This window comes from Pinus tabuliformis, chromosome 3_1 (genome assembly GCF_031772625.1).
Source record: "Pinus tabuliformis cultivar Carrire ecotype Pingquan chromosome 3_1, CPIR1, whole genome shotgun sequence".
Lineage (NCBI taxonomy): Eukaryota > Viridiplantae > Streptophyta > Pinopsida > Pinales > Pinaceae > Pinus > Pinus tabuliformis.
Window position 1 is genome coordinate 835,821,648 of NC_142301.1, and position 14,028 is coordinate 835,835,675.

Below are 14,028 nucleotides of genomic sequence, written 5' to 3' on the forward strand. Positions count from 1 at the left end.
GAAAAAATGACCACTGTTCACCCTGTACCCACCAAAACTGACTTTTCGCGCATAAAGGCCAAAAAGCCCCAAATCATTCGTTTTCACTAGAATTTCAATTGTAAACCTCTGTACGCATGCATGCCACCTGCGAATGTCGAAGTCGTCAACCCACGTCCAATTTCGCTCCAAAGATGCCATAGAGCACCCAGTTAGCTTTCCAGCCAACATAGATCCCTTTCGACCATTTGCAGTCACCAACCACCCTGTTTAGAACCATTTCATCCCATTTCCAGGTATTTAAGCCGCAATTCACCCACTACCCTATCCAATTCAAAGAAACCAGTTACTGAGTTTTCATAGTTAAGCAAAAAAATTAATCAAAGAAGCTCAAGGACTCAAACCTACTCTATGTTGAACACCAATGCCCTAAAAATACTAATCAAGCCCCATAATCAAATCTACAAGAACTGAGAATGGTTGCCCAAATTGCCATGGATGTAAGACCTGTCACCACTCCCCATTTAGACCTAGACCACCTTCCCTTAGCCGATAAAGATTTCCAGATAAAGGACACCTCTGTCCAAGAATCCTCGCTCAAAGTATGTTGTCAAGGTAGGGATAGATACTTGAACCATGCTAATGAAATTGGTCTTTCGGAGTCCAATTTTCCCAAGTACCAGTTCCCAGAAGTCCACATTTTCCCAGAAATTGTCCACTACTGTCATGCCAATTATATTCCTAGTCAAAGAGCATTCATGCCCCCAAGCCAAACCATACTTTTAACCATCACTGCTGAGTCTATAAATGAAATTCTACAACTCCAACCAGGGAAAAACCCGACTCCTCTTTCAATTGAAAGCTTATTAGACCAGTTCCCCAAGCTTACCACTACAAAATTGGTTGAGATGTTCCAAACCTTCATCAGAGAAGAAAAACATATCCCAAAGGATACTCCTCCATATGTAGCTGCCATTTTTTCCCCATTGGGTCAGAACATTGTAGCCATGATATCTAGTGTCCTAGGTTATACCACTAGTGAATATATTGATGAAATTATCCCAGCTTTCATGACCATCTACACTCCAGGGCAGCCTCCTGTTGTTATCTATGACTATGCCAAATTTATAGCTGATAGGATGCATGAACAATTTCTTAGAATGAGAAATGAGAGAGTCTTCAAATACTCCTTTGTGTTGTACTACCTTTTTCTATATTACCAGCCAGACAAGTTTCCATTCACCCTGTAGAAGCTTGATACAAAAGGTCAGCCTAGATCAGTCATTTTCTGGACTCCATTGATCCATAAATATTAGTCCCCATATACATATGCTGACTTCATTGACCTATTTGTACATCCAATTGTGACAATGTTGATAGGAATCCCTCCTCCAAGGATCAGTTCAAACATAAAAAGGATCAAATTGTCAAAACGGTCCAAGGTAGGTGATTGGTATTTATACCAAAACCACACCGAAATTAGGATTCATGGTTGCATGCTGACTCCATACAAGCTCCCAAAATACCTCTCAATGGGGTTATTTGCTTTAGAGTACTACAGGCATATTATAAGTGCAGATGAAACAAACTTTGTCAATGCCAAGAAGAAGTCCAACTTCAAAATAGAAGACCAACTAGGCCCCTTCATATGTAACTCTAGGGAAGCAGGCCAGGAAGCAGATTTGTTATTGCAGAGCATGAAATTCCAAAGAAGTTTTGTTTGGAGGTATGACCCTTTGGAATTCATTACCAAGAAGAGACAAAAGGTCAAGCTAGCACCTTTTATTCATCATCCCATACCTGAAATTGAAGCCTATGCCAACTAATCAGAATGGATGAGCGAATCAAAATCCTGGAAAAGGATTTAACACTACAGGAACCACTGGGACAAATCAAAGAAATGCTCTGGTCCAATTTCATTGACTCTGTCAATGATATTTGGCCATCAATTCAAGTTATATTTGAGCAGACAAAATTAGTGAAGATAGCCACTGAAGCTATCCAAAAAGTGGAGGAAATTGGGAGATAAACCAGAGGATGCAAATACACTCATCCACTTCCTCAACAAAAAAAATAAATATGAGCTTCATGAGCTAAACATCGAAGATAGGACTGAGACCATTTTGGAGATAAGGAAGGTCCTTTCAAGAGGAACCTTATGCTTAATTTAGAAGAAAAATGCCACAATATGCAAGTAGCCATTGATAGGTTCATGGCTAAATTCCATATTTTGAGAGGGAAAGGCCTTTCTAGTCCTATGGTTATCAACGACCAACTCATGACATAGTTGGACTATAGTGATAGGCTTGGGAAGTTGGACAAGGAACAAGCTAGCTTTTCATGCATTAAAGCATTGCCAACAGGCAAAGTGTTATATGATACATTTGAAAATTTGTTTTTTCTGGAGCATGAGGTCAAACATTTATTCCTCACCAAGCCCAATTTTGCCAAGTATACTGAAGCTGATGAGATCTATAGAAGGATGATGAAGATAAAATTACCAGAAGAAAAATGGTGGGAGAATGTAACTGATTTACTATGATAAATTTACAGCAGACAGTTACTGCCCAGTAAAAATGAAGGCAGCTAGGTGAAAAAGGTAAAAGCAGAGCAACACGGTCAAAGAGTATCAGTTGAAAGATGAAAGTAAAGAATATTCCAGCGTAGAAGTTCTACAAATATCAACCAGCTTAAGAGGCTCCAACTCAACTGAAACAGCCAACAACACCACAATAAAAGGGACAACATGAAGCAGTTCCACATCTGTCTCTATCTTTATGCAAGAAGATATTTGTTTTTCCTAAATTAAATCTCAAGTTGTTTTGAGATATTTTGTAAACAATTTTGTATATATACTTCATATTTCGAAGTATGTAGGGTGGATTCCAAGACATTTCTATAGACTTTTTCTCTCGAATCAAAATTCTATTGTTTCAATGACTAGATTGGCTTGCTGGATCAAGGAATAAAGATATGATATTTTACAAGATTCTTGTGTAAAGCGAAATACAAATAAATATTCTCCCATGTTCAATGTTGTTTTTTCTTATGTTTTTTCCATAATCTTTTGTGTAAATTTCTAAAATCTAAATGTATAGCAAGGAATGATATTTTAGAAATTGCTTAGATACACTCTGTCTTGACTGTTTTACATTCTTAATGTTTTCTCTTAAAAACTATCTTAGCTAGGGAATTCTTAACTGCTTCTTAGCTTTCGTAGTCTCTCCTCTGGTCTATAGCAAAGGATTCTTAATTGCCCTTTGTTCATGATCATCTTATGCTCTTCATTCTGATCCTGGTCCAAGGATTCTTAAGTGCCCTTTCACCCTGGTGAGAATTACTTCACCCATTAGGCCTAAAGATTTGCATTTTTCTTTACTAGCCTGCCTTGTGAACATTCCCTTTAATGATCTGGTCCAATTATGCTATCCATTTGTTGACTCCATAGCCCAATGACTTGAAGACCTAGCTCTATCCATCTGCTCTAAGAATTCCACCACCCGACCTTCAATTCAAAACGAAACCCCAACGAACATTAAGAACTAGCCTAAAATCACATAAAAACAAAGCTAAATTATAAAGAGAGAGCCCTCTCTGGACTTAGGTTGGCTAGAGCCTAAGCCTAAAAGATTGGTTTTTGGTTACCTCGGTTGCTTCCTTCTTCTGTTAACTTCTAAGGAAAATTCTGAGTGATAACACTAGGTAAGGTCTATATGAATGGTCAGTTGTGCCATTTGGCCTATGCAATGCACCAACTACGTTTATGAGATTAATGAATGATGTATCACACTCTTTTATAGATTCATTTGTTATTATCTATTTGGATGATATAATGGTATACAATGCTACGTGGGAGGAGCACATCTGAAATTTTATGTAGGTGTTAGAGACATTAAATAGGCAACATATGCTAGAAAATATTAATAAGGGTGGGTTTTCACAACAGCCTTTGGTGTATGTGATAAGTGGAGGACAACTGAAAATAAATCCTACCAAGATGGAGGCCATCATGAAATTGCTAGTGCCTGCTAATGTTTTTAAGATTAGGAGTTTCATTGGGGAAGCACAATACCTAATGTAATTCATAGCCTCATTTTTAGAGGTAGTAGCACCAATCCATGCCATAATAGCAAGTGGAAATAGTTTCTAATGGGGAAAGTTTCGACATAGGGATTTCGAGGAGCTAAAGAAGAAGATCAATCAAGAACTAGTTTTGGCATTATGAAACTTACAACAATCCTTTGAAGTGGAGACAGATGTGAGTGGGTATGCTATGGGATCGGTCCTGATGCAAGGAGGAAGGCCTGCATTCTACAATTATGAAGTATTTCATGGGGCAGTTCTTAACTACCCTACCTATGATAAGAAGCTCTATGCCCTAGCGCAAGCTGTGAAGAAGTAGAAGCACTATATGATGGGAAAGGAGACAGTAATCCACACATATCACTAGCCACTATAGTACTTGTAGACCCAGAGTAAGCTACAACAGACTAGGCATGACAAGTGGATGGGGTTTCTACAACAATCTATTTTGGTGATCAAGTACAAGAAGGGAAACAAAAACAATTTGGCCAACATCTCATCATGGCCATCCACATCAAAGATCATAACTTTGGGGAATGTTATGCACATGGATCCATTCACCCATGATTCATACAGAGAGGCACATTTAAAGGATGAAGACTTCAAAGTGGTGTTTCAACAATTGCAGAGTCATAGTCATGTGCATGATGGTGACAAGCGCATCATTGACTACCATCTCCAAGATGGGTTACTCTACAGGTTGGATAAGTTATGTGTTCCTAAAGGTGAGATATTGTAGCTAATTATAGAGGCTCGCACCTCCAAGGTTGTAGGGAACTTTGGTCTAAGGAAGACTATGGCCAACTTTCATAGCTATGTGTATTGGCCCAAGATGCAATAATAGGTAGCTAGGTTCATAAGAGGATGCATGCTTTGTTGTACCAACAAGCCTAGAAATAAGAAACATGGTCTATATCACCCCTTACCTGTACCCACTCATCCTTGGGAAAGCCTCTCATGGACTTTGTGGGAGGTTTACCAACAACCAGGAAGGGATGTGAAAACCTGTTCATGGTAGTTGAAAGGTTCAACATTATGTGTGTTTTGATGCCTTGTAGGAAGATCATCAGTGGATATGAAGCAACAAACTTGTTCTTTGGACATGTCTGGGTTCACATTGGGATACCAAGGAATATCATTTCAAACAGGGTCAAAATATTTCTGAGTTCATTTTGGACTATATTGTGGGAGAAGATGGACACAAAGTTGAAGAGATCTACAACATTCCATCTATAGATAGATGGGCAGACATAAGTAGTTAACAGGACTTTGGTCCAGCTTCAGAGGGGATACAACCAGAAGAATTCAAAGACCTGGGATGAAAATATGGTATATATACAACATTCTTAAAACAAAGTAGTCTACACTTCTACAAGAAATTGCCCATTTAGAACTTGTTTTGGATATTTTTTTCCTTCACCTTTGAACATTTCATATGGGAAGCAAGGAGAATTGAGGGAAGATATTACAAGAGATTCCCTGAGGTCTGAAAAAATTAGAGAAGATAAGGAAGATACATCTATAGGTACAAGAGACACTACAAAAGTCATAGGAGAAGTATAAGGCCAGACATGATCTGCGTAGAATAGAGAAATCATTCAAGGTGGGAGATAGCGTATGGCTACAGTTGAACAAGGAGAGGTTACAAGGGCCTAGAAATAAAATAAAGGCTCTAAGGTATGGTCCCTTCGAGATACTAGAAAAGGTGGGTGATAGTGGCTATCGATTCATATTACAACCATATATGCACATTTAATTAGCTGTGAATGTAGAGAATTATAAAATCTATGATCCTTCCATGCTAGATCAGAAAGAGGAATAGGTCCTACCTTCTGTGGAAGATTTGGCACCAAATGCTCAGGAAGAATTGATAGAAGATACAGTTTTGTAGAAGAGGTTCAGAACTACAAGACAGGGGAAACATGACCTTTCACAGACTGGGTTGAAAGGAAAACTTCCAAGCAAAGCTAAATGGTACACCAGAGAGAAGCTGGAGGAAAAAAACCCTCACCTCATTCAATATAAGCTTTTGGGGACTGAAATCCTCCCAAAATGGGGAGGTGTGATCTAGATTGGATCATTATATCATTTATTATCCATCTCATTTATTTTAGAGTGGAAAATGTGGAGGAAACAACTCTCAAGACCGTTTTTACTTGTGGTACCCAGTTTGGAAAATTGGGGTATGAAACCTTCCAAGAACATTTTGAGTCATTACATGATGTTTTTTTGGGTAAATCTTCACCACATTAGTGCTACAACATTTTTTCTTATTCTACACATATATACCTTTCCAATGGAACAAGAATTTTGTTGATCAGAGGCAGCATGTGAAATTTATGCTACTCATAAATTAACCTTCTTGTTTTCATTACTGTAATTCGAGAGGATGCCATGTCAACCACTACTATTCATGGAAAAGGGGCTAGCCACATGATTATGATGTAGAAGAATCTAGAAGAGACTATATTAACTCTATGTAAGAGTTGAGGGAGCCAAACCTCACCACTAGTAGGCTATCAGGATGTGTTATAACCGTGCCACTAGGAGAAAAAGGGGTTTCATTCTTTTGAGTGCATTTGTTCCATATATGAGAAAAAATAGCCAAGAGGAATAGGAAATAAAGAACACAAAGAATATTTGTTCGTTGTAGTATCCCATCGTCCATAGGACATACTTCTTTGTACTCATAACCATATTTCCATTTATATAAAGAAGCGAGAGTGACCTCACCTTCCAGCTGGGTTTTTCTCCCGAAACATTTTCCCAAGTCATATTTTGTGTCAAATGTGTGTGTGAGATTTTATTTCACAATTATATATTTTCTGTATAATTTTAAATTCACATGCATGCATTATTAACAGTAATCTATAGGTCCTGAAAATATAATAAAATTGTAATAGTGTATAATTTCGTATTTTAAATATAATCTTATCAGATCTGTTGTGACAATGTAATACCCTCCTCCCACATCTACCCAAGTAACCGAACAACCTGGGTAAACATGTGACAAGAAGTTATTATGATATGATTCAACCTCCTAATTCACCTCAAGGAAGTGGAATCGACGGAAACACACCATACAAACCTTCCACATCAGCAACAAAACTCCTAGGAACCATCCCAACCACTTAGGTAACCAACCCTTGGGATCCAATGAGGTTTGATACCATTAAACCCCTGGACGATCCCTTGATATGGATAAGCATGCATTTAGGAGGCTTCATATGCTCCCATAGCATGGGTATGCATGCGTCTAGGTACTTTTTTCCTCAGTGTCATACCTGCATCTCTGGGATTTGAGCCACTTTTTTAGGCCCATAGCTCAGATCACTATCCAGAACTCAATGAAACTTTTAGAACTGAAAGATAACAACAAAATAAGGAAACAAATGTAATTAATTGAACAAGGACTTGACTAGAACCCTACTAGCCATGACAGGCATTTCGTCAAACATGTCACAATTATGTAATTTATAGGTTTAAACAACATATATGGGCATAGGGGTCTCATACTCATCTGAGAATTGCTAACAAGAATTGATGCCTCAACACATTAGTTTCAATTGCATCCATTATGCCATAGATACATTTTTCATTCATTTACAAGTAAAAACATGATGACAGCCATACAGAGCCACTGTCATACACATGTTCATAACCAGCGTAATAGCAACAAAAATACAATGGAAATAAAAACCATATAATCCACGTATAATACAATATAATAATTATGAAATAAAAAGGAGAAATAGCCTCATATTAATGATGCAAAGGCCAACCAGTTGTGGGACTTCCATGAACCACCCAACCATAGACATGGTTGATCCAAATCTCTCTTCAGCCAATTACCCCTGTGCCATATTCCAAGCATGAATGTGGGATCTCATAAAACACATAAAACAAAACCATCTAGGGCTTCTAGAGACCAAAACACCTCAACCCATCAAACATTGATTCCACCTCATGGTCGGACATCACAAAACTATCATTAGATCAGTCTCTACCCAAGCCTTCCAATTTTTTAGAGTATTTGTTTCAACCAAGGCTTCTAGGAATAGTAACTCAACCCACAACTATCGCCAGGCTTCAATAGTTTTTGTCCAACCAGGGCTATCAGGACTAATAACTCAACCCACCAAGGGCTTCTAGAGCATTTTTCCAACCAAGGCTTCTAGGACTAGTAACTCAACCCAAGTTTTTATAGGGCTTCTAGAGCATTTGTCCAACCAGGGCTTCCAAGAAATAGTAACTCAACCCAAGATAAAGGAAACATGAGAACCAACCAAATAATAATAAAAAATATGAACCCACAACACCATGACAAGGCTAGGCAAATACAATATCAATCCAGACAATCTTCCATGCTAATGACAAACCATAACCAATAAACCACATGCATATTCCATGCATGCCAAAACTAGTGAGAAAAATATACATGTAACTCAGTACCTACAAACAAAACCCATTGTAGTTGTTGATCTCGATGTCCTCTTGCGCTTTCTTGCTCTTCCTTTTCCTTTTTGTTCCAAAACTCCAAGTATGCCACGCTCTCCAAGAGTGCTTCAAGAAAACTCTAAGTGACTAGGACTATGAGGGGGAGAGAGAGAGCTCCAAAACTGAACTGAAAAAAGTCTGTGAACTGATCCTCAGAAGCCTTGCTATTAATGAAGCCTCTATTTTTCTTCATTTTCCATTATTTTCCTTCATTTTCCTCCTCACATGCAGCCTATGACCTTTGACCTCCCTTTTCTCCTAATTTCCATTATATTCATAAATAAATGTGCCAAAATGCCATTTTACCTTTCCAAAGTCTTTTCCAATTTCCTTAGCCATTAATCTATCACCAGTGATCCCCATCACTATGCATTTTCCCAACATTCAGCTTGGAACAAGTGTCCCATAAATCGTGGTTATTATTTTTCCTTTATTTACTTTTACATGGATTTTTAACTAGGGCTATTATAGAACCCTCCCCCTTGGGGGAACACCTTCATCGGTGTTCAAAAACACCTACAACAACAATATTGTTGTAGCTAACACATACTACCCTTGGATCTTTAAAACTTAGCTTGATGCAGTGTTTACATGATCATCTTGCTAAGAAGCAAACCAACATGACAACATAAAAATTATAGCATCATAATGAAATGACACCCATAGAGCTTATTGGAGCTTTATAACATAGCTCATGGCAGTATTTACATCCATATACATATGTACATATACAAAACATCACCAAAAAATGTACCAAAACATATACCAAAGACATATAACAAAACATTTGCTCAACTAGCGAATAAGGAAGGATACATAGCTCATATCTAATCTTCCATCTCCCATGTAGCTTCATTAAGCACAAAGTGCTTCCATTGCATGATTTCTTGGTTCCAAAGCATGAGCATCTTTCTGTGCAAAATACACTGTGGTTTCAGCTAGATTTATCCTTCTATCTCCACCTACAATACAAACCAATCAGTCACATGATCAACATCTTTAACATACTTCTTTAGAAATTACACATAGAAAACATCATGGACTTTCACTATCAGAGGCAGTGCAAGTTGATAGGCTACTGACCCAATCCTCTCAATAATCCTGAAAGGTCCACAAAATTGAGGTGCCATCTTAGCACATGATCCAATCCGCAAGGAGCTCTTCTTCGGTTTGATGTGCAAGTACACATGTTCCCCAACTTGGAACTCCTTGAAAAACCTATTCTGATTTGCATAGCTCTTCTTCCTATCCTGTGTTGCTTTCAAATTCTTCTTGATTACCTACATTTCCTACTCCATGTCTGCCAACATGTCTAGTCCAATCAACACCTTGTTAACCGGATCACTTCAACTGATGGGAGTATTGAAACTCCACCCATACAACACCTCAAACAGACTCATCTTCAAAGATTCTTGATATCTATTGTTGTAAGCGAACTCTACCAGTAGAAGATACTCTTCCCACTTTGTTGATGCATCACATACATCTTCAACATATCCTCCAATATCATGTTGACCCTCTCTGTCTATCCATTTGTTTGTGGATGACAAGCTATACTGAAGGCTAACTCTGTGCCCAAACCTACAAATAACTCCTTCCAAAACTTGGAAGTAAACTTGATCATATAAGTGTTAATTAAAGTTTTCTTGATCTTATAACTCATTTTTAGTGGATTTATACTAATATGAAATAATGGATCAAATAGTTAAAGGGAGAAAATATGAAACCTATGAAAAGATGAGCTATATGAGAATATCCATGTATTTTAAAGAAAAGTGGTAACCAAAAACTTGAAAATTTGAAAACAAAATGGTGCTTTGTGAACTCAACAAAATGCACATATTGAGTTGAGATGTGACAATCAAAGTGCTATTCAATGTGCATATCATCCAATCTATCACTCCAAAACTAAACACATTGACCTTTATACCCTTTACATTCGAGACCTAGTTACATATAATGTTATTAATTGGGATTATTTCCTCATAAAAAATAAGCTACTAATATCTTTATGAAGATAATGATATAGGTGTAGTTGAACTTCATGTTCACAGCTTATTGGGGATGCAATAAGTTTTCATCAATGAGGAATGTTAATCATAATGACCTTTTCCTCCAAATGTGTTATATCCCTTTAGTCTAACACTAAGAGGGAATGTAAGGATGTGTTTTAATGTTTGTCTGGAGGCATTTACTATTGTAATGTATGTTATAATCATAAGGTATTTTGTATATCCAAAGTGATATTATCAGACTATTGGGCATATTCTTCCTCTTTGACTCACTAATTTATAAAGGGAGTTTACCCCATATTCATCATGAGATATATCTCTCATCCCTTTAATATATATAATAGAGGTGAAGGAGACTCAATTGTTGTGTGATTTTGTTTCCCTTGAAAATTGTATGTGTCCCATATGAACTCCATACTTGAGAATTCACTAACTATTGTAATTAGGAGAGTTCTGAAGAATATAATACATGCTTATGTAGATGTTTCCTAAACTTGGGGTTTTACCACTTCATTTTTTCGTCTCCTCTCATTTGTTAGATACTCTATTGATTTATTATTTTCTAAAGGTGTTTAGATATGATAGACCTTGGCTATATATTTCTACATATTTTTCATGTTATTTTAGTTGTAAATCCAAAATTATTTTGACAACTCAAACGTTGGACAAACATAAAGACTCGGTTGGTCCACTCATTAATAATAGAAAAAAATATGGGCTATCTATCATCATCCAATTGTTTGTTTAAAGATAATGTACACTTAGAGGTGTCTTACTAGTTTTAATAATCATGTCATATGTTTATTACGCCGTAAGGCATTTCCCTTTGAAATGAATTGCCCCAGCTGTCGCCGTGTCCAATTGTTCACCGTAGATTTGTGGTGTTAGATGATTGAACAAAGTTTGATCGTTGATCCAAAACTGAAACGGTTCATGAAACTGAAACGGTCTATGTCAGATGTGGGAGCCTGGCGGACGCTCACAGAGTTTTTGATCAAATACCCAAACGTGATATATGTTCGTGGACTGTGATGATCGCGGGTTATGCGAGGCATAGGGTAGCCCACGAGGCTTTAGGGTTGTTCTTCCTCATGCGGCGAGAAGGCGTCCAACCCAATAAGTTCACATTCGCCAGCGTACTCCCTGCTTGCGCCGACTCTGCAGACATCAGAGAAGGACTGGACATTCATGAAGAGATCAAAAGAAGCAGATTATAGAGTGATGTATTTGTGGCGAATGCCCTGATAGATATGTATGCAAAATGTGGCAGCATAGAGGATGCATGCTATCTGTTTGACAAAATGTGTGAACAAGACGTCGTGTTCTGGACAGCGTTGATTGCAGGGTATGTGCAGAATGGGCAGGCAGAGGAGGCCATGGAGCTTTTCAAGAAAATGTGGCTTGTGGGTATGATGCCAAACTCCAAAACATATGCCAGTGTTTTGCCGGGATGTGCCGATCTGGAACAAGGTATGGAAATTCATGGGGAAATAATCAGAAGTGGTTTCCAGTCTCATGTCTTGGTTGAAAGTGCCCTTGTAGATATGTATGCAAGATGTGGGAGTGTAGAATATGCACGCCATTTGTTTGCCAAAATGCGTAAACGGGATACCGTGTCATGGGTAGTGATGATTACAGTTGTTACGCGGAACGACTGGGATGAGGAGGCCCTGAAGCTTTTCCGAGAAATGAAATTGGCAGGTGTGAAGCCAAACTCGAAGACATTCCAATGTATTCTCCTGTCATGTGCCAATTTGGGAGCTCTGGAACAGGGTATGGAGGTACATGAAGAAATAAATAGAAGGGGATTCCAGTCTGAGGTATCTGTGGGCAATTCCCTACTAGACATGTATACAAAATGTGGGAAAATGGACAAGGTACGTGAAGTATTTTACCAAATGAATCTTTGAGACATCATATCCTGGATGGTGATGATTGCAGGGTATTCCTAGAATGGGCGTGCCAAGGAATCCCTGAAGCTTTTCCAGCAAATGCAATGGGCTGATGTGAAGGTGATAGCAAAAACATTTGCTGGTGTTCTCTCAGCATGTGCAAAGTTGGAAGCATTGGATCATGGTATGGAGATCCACAAGGAAATAATTAGTAGTGGATTGCAGTCTGATATCTTTGTGGAGAGTGCCCTGGTAGACATGTATATAAGTTGCGGGAGTATAGAGGAGGGACGCAGATTATTTGATAAAATGCCATTACGAGATGAGGTATCTTGGACAGTAATGATTGCAGGTTATGCACAAAATGGTTCGGGAGAAAAATCCCTGAAGCTTTTCAAAGATATGCAACTGGCGGGTGTGAAGCCGACTACAAAAATCTTTGCCAGTGTTCTTTTTGCATGTGGCAACTAGACAACTTTGGAGCAAGGTGTAGAAATCCATGAACAGAAAATTAGAAATGGCTTTCAGCTGGATGTCATTGTGGTCACTGCCCTATTAGACATGTATGCAAAATGTGGTAGCTTAGACAATGCATGCCACCTGTTTGACATGATGCGACATCGAGATGTTGTCTGTTGGACGGCCATGATTGCAGGATATGCCATGCATGGATATGTAAGTGAGGCCATCACACTCTTTGAAAAAATGAAAGCCTATGATGTAAAACCATATCACAATGGTTTGTGTTTTGTCTGCCTGCTGTCATGCAGGCCTAGTCTATGAGGGCCTCCAATACTTCAATTGCATGAGGGACTATTATCACATCATACCTGCGATGGAGCACTACTGCTGCATGGTTGACCTGATTAGCCGTTTTGGGCAGCTAGATGAAGCAGAAGGCTTTATCAATAAAATGCCAATCAAACCTGATGCATCTGTTTGGATGTGTTTGCTTGGAGCCTGCAGAATACATAACAATATAGAGTTAGGAGAATCCGTGGCAAAACACCTTTTTGAGTTGGATGTGAGAGATGCTGCACCTTATGTGCTTCTCTCAAACATATATGCTATGGCTGGTAGATGGCGTGACTTTGAAAAGGTTAGAAAAATAATGAAAGTCAGAGGAGTTAAAAAAACTCCTGGATGCAGTTGGATTGAGGTCAACAAACAGGTGCATGCCTTCCTTCTAGGTGAGAGGTGACATACATGACCAAAGAGGTTATAGAGATTGTTTTCAGAGATGAAGTGAACAGGGTATGTTCTGATCTAGTTTTCAAGGCTGTATGCAAAAATGAGGAGCAGACTTTAATTTATATAGAAAACGACTTCCATACTTCCCTCAATCAAAATCCCAAGTGGTCTGCAAAACTAGAGATATGAATTCCCTCTACCCACCTTGCATTGTTCAAAACATAAAGATAAGCTTCATTCTTAAGACAAGGAGCAAGCATTTTCACTCAACGTGTTTTAATCAAACCAATGAAATTGTTATCATAACTGTCAAATAATTCAACTCCAGTCAACAACCTTCTCATTCACTCTGCAAGACGTCGAGTCATGGATAC

General features: G+C 38.3%; 1 pseudogene; it reads left to right on the forward strand.

Annotated features, from left to right (window-relative positions):
* Positions 1-1,511: 1,511 nt before the first annotated feature.
* On the forward strand, positions 1,512-13,664 carry LOC149190090 (pentatricopeptide repeat-containing protein At4g13650 pseudogene; annotated as a pseudogene).
* The last annotated feature ends 364 nt before the right edge of the window (positions 13,665-14,028 follow it).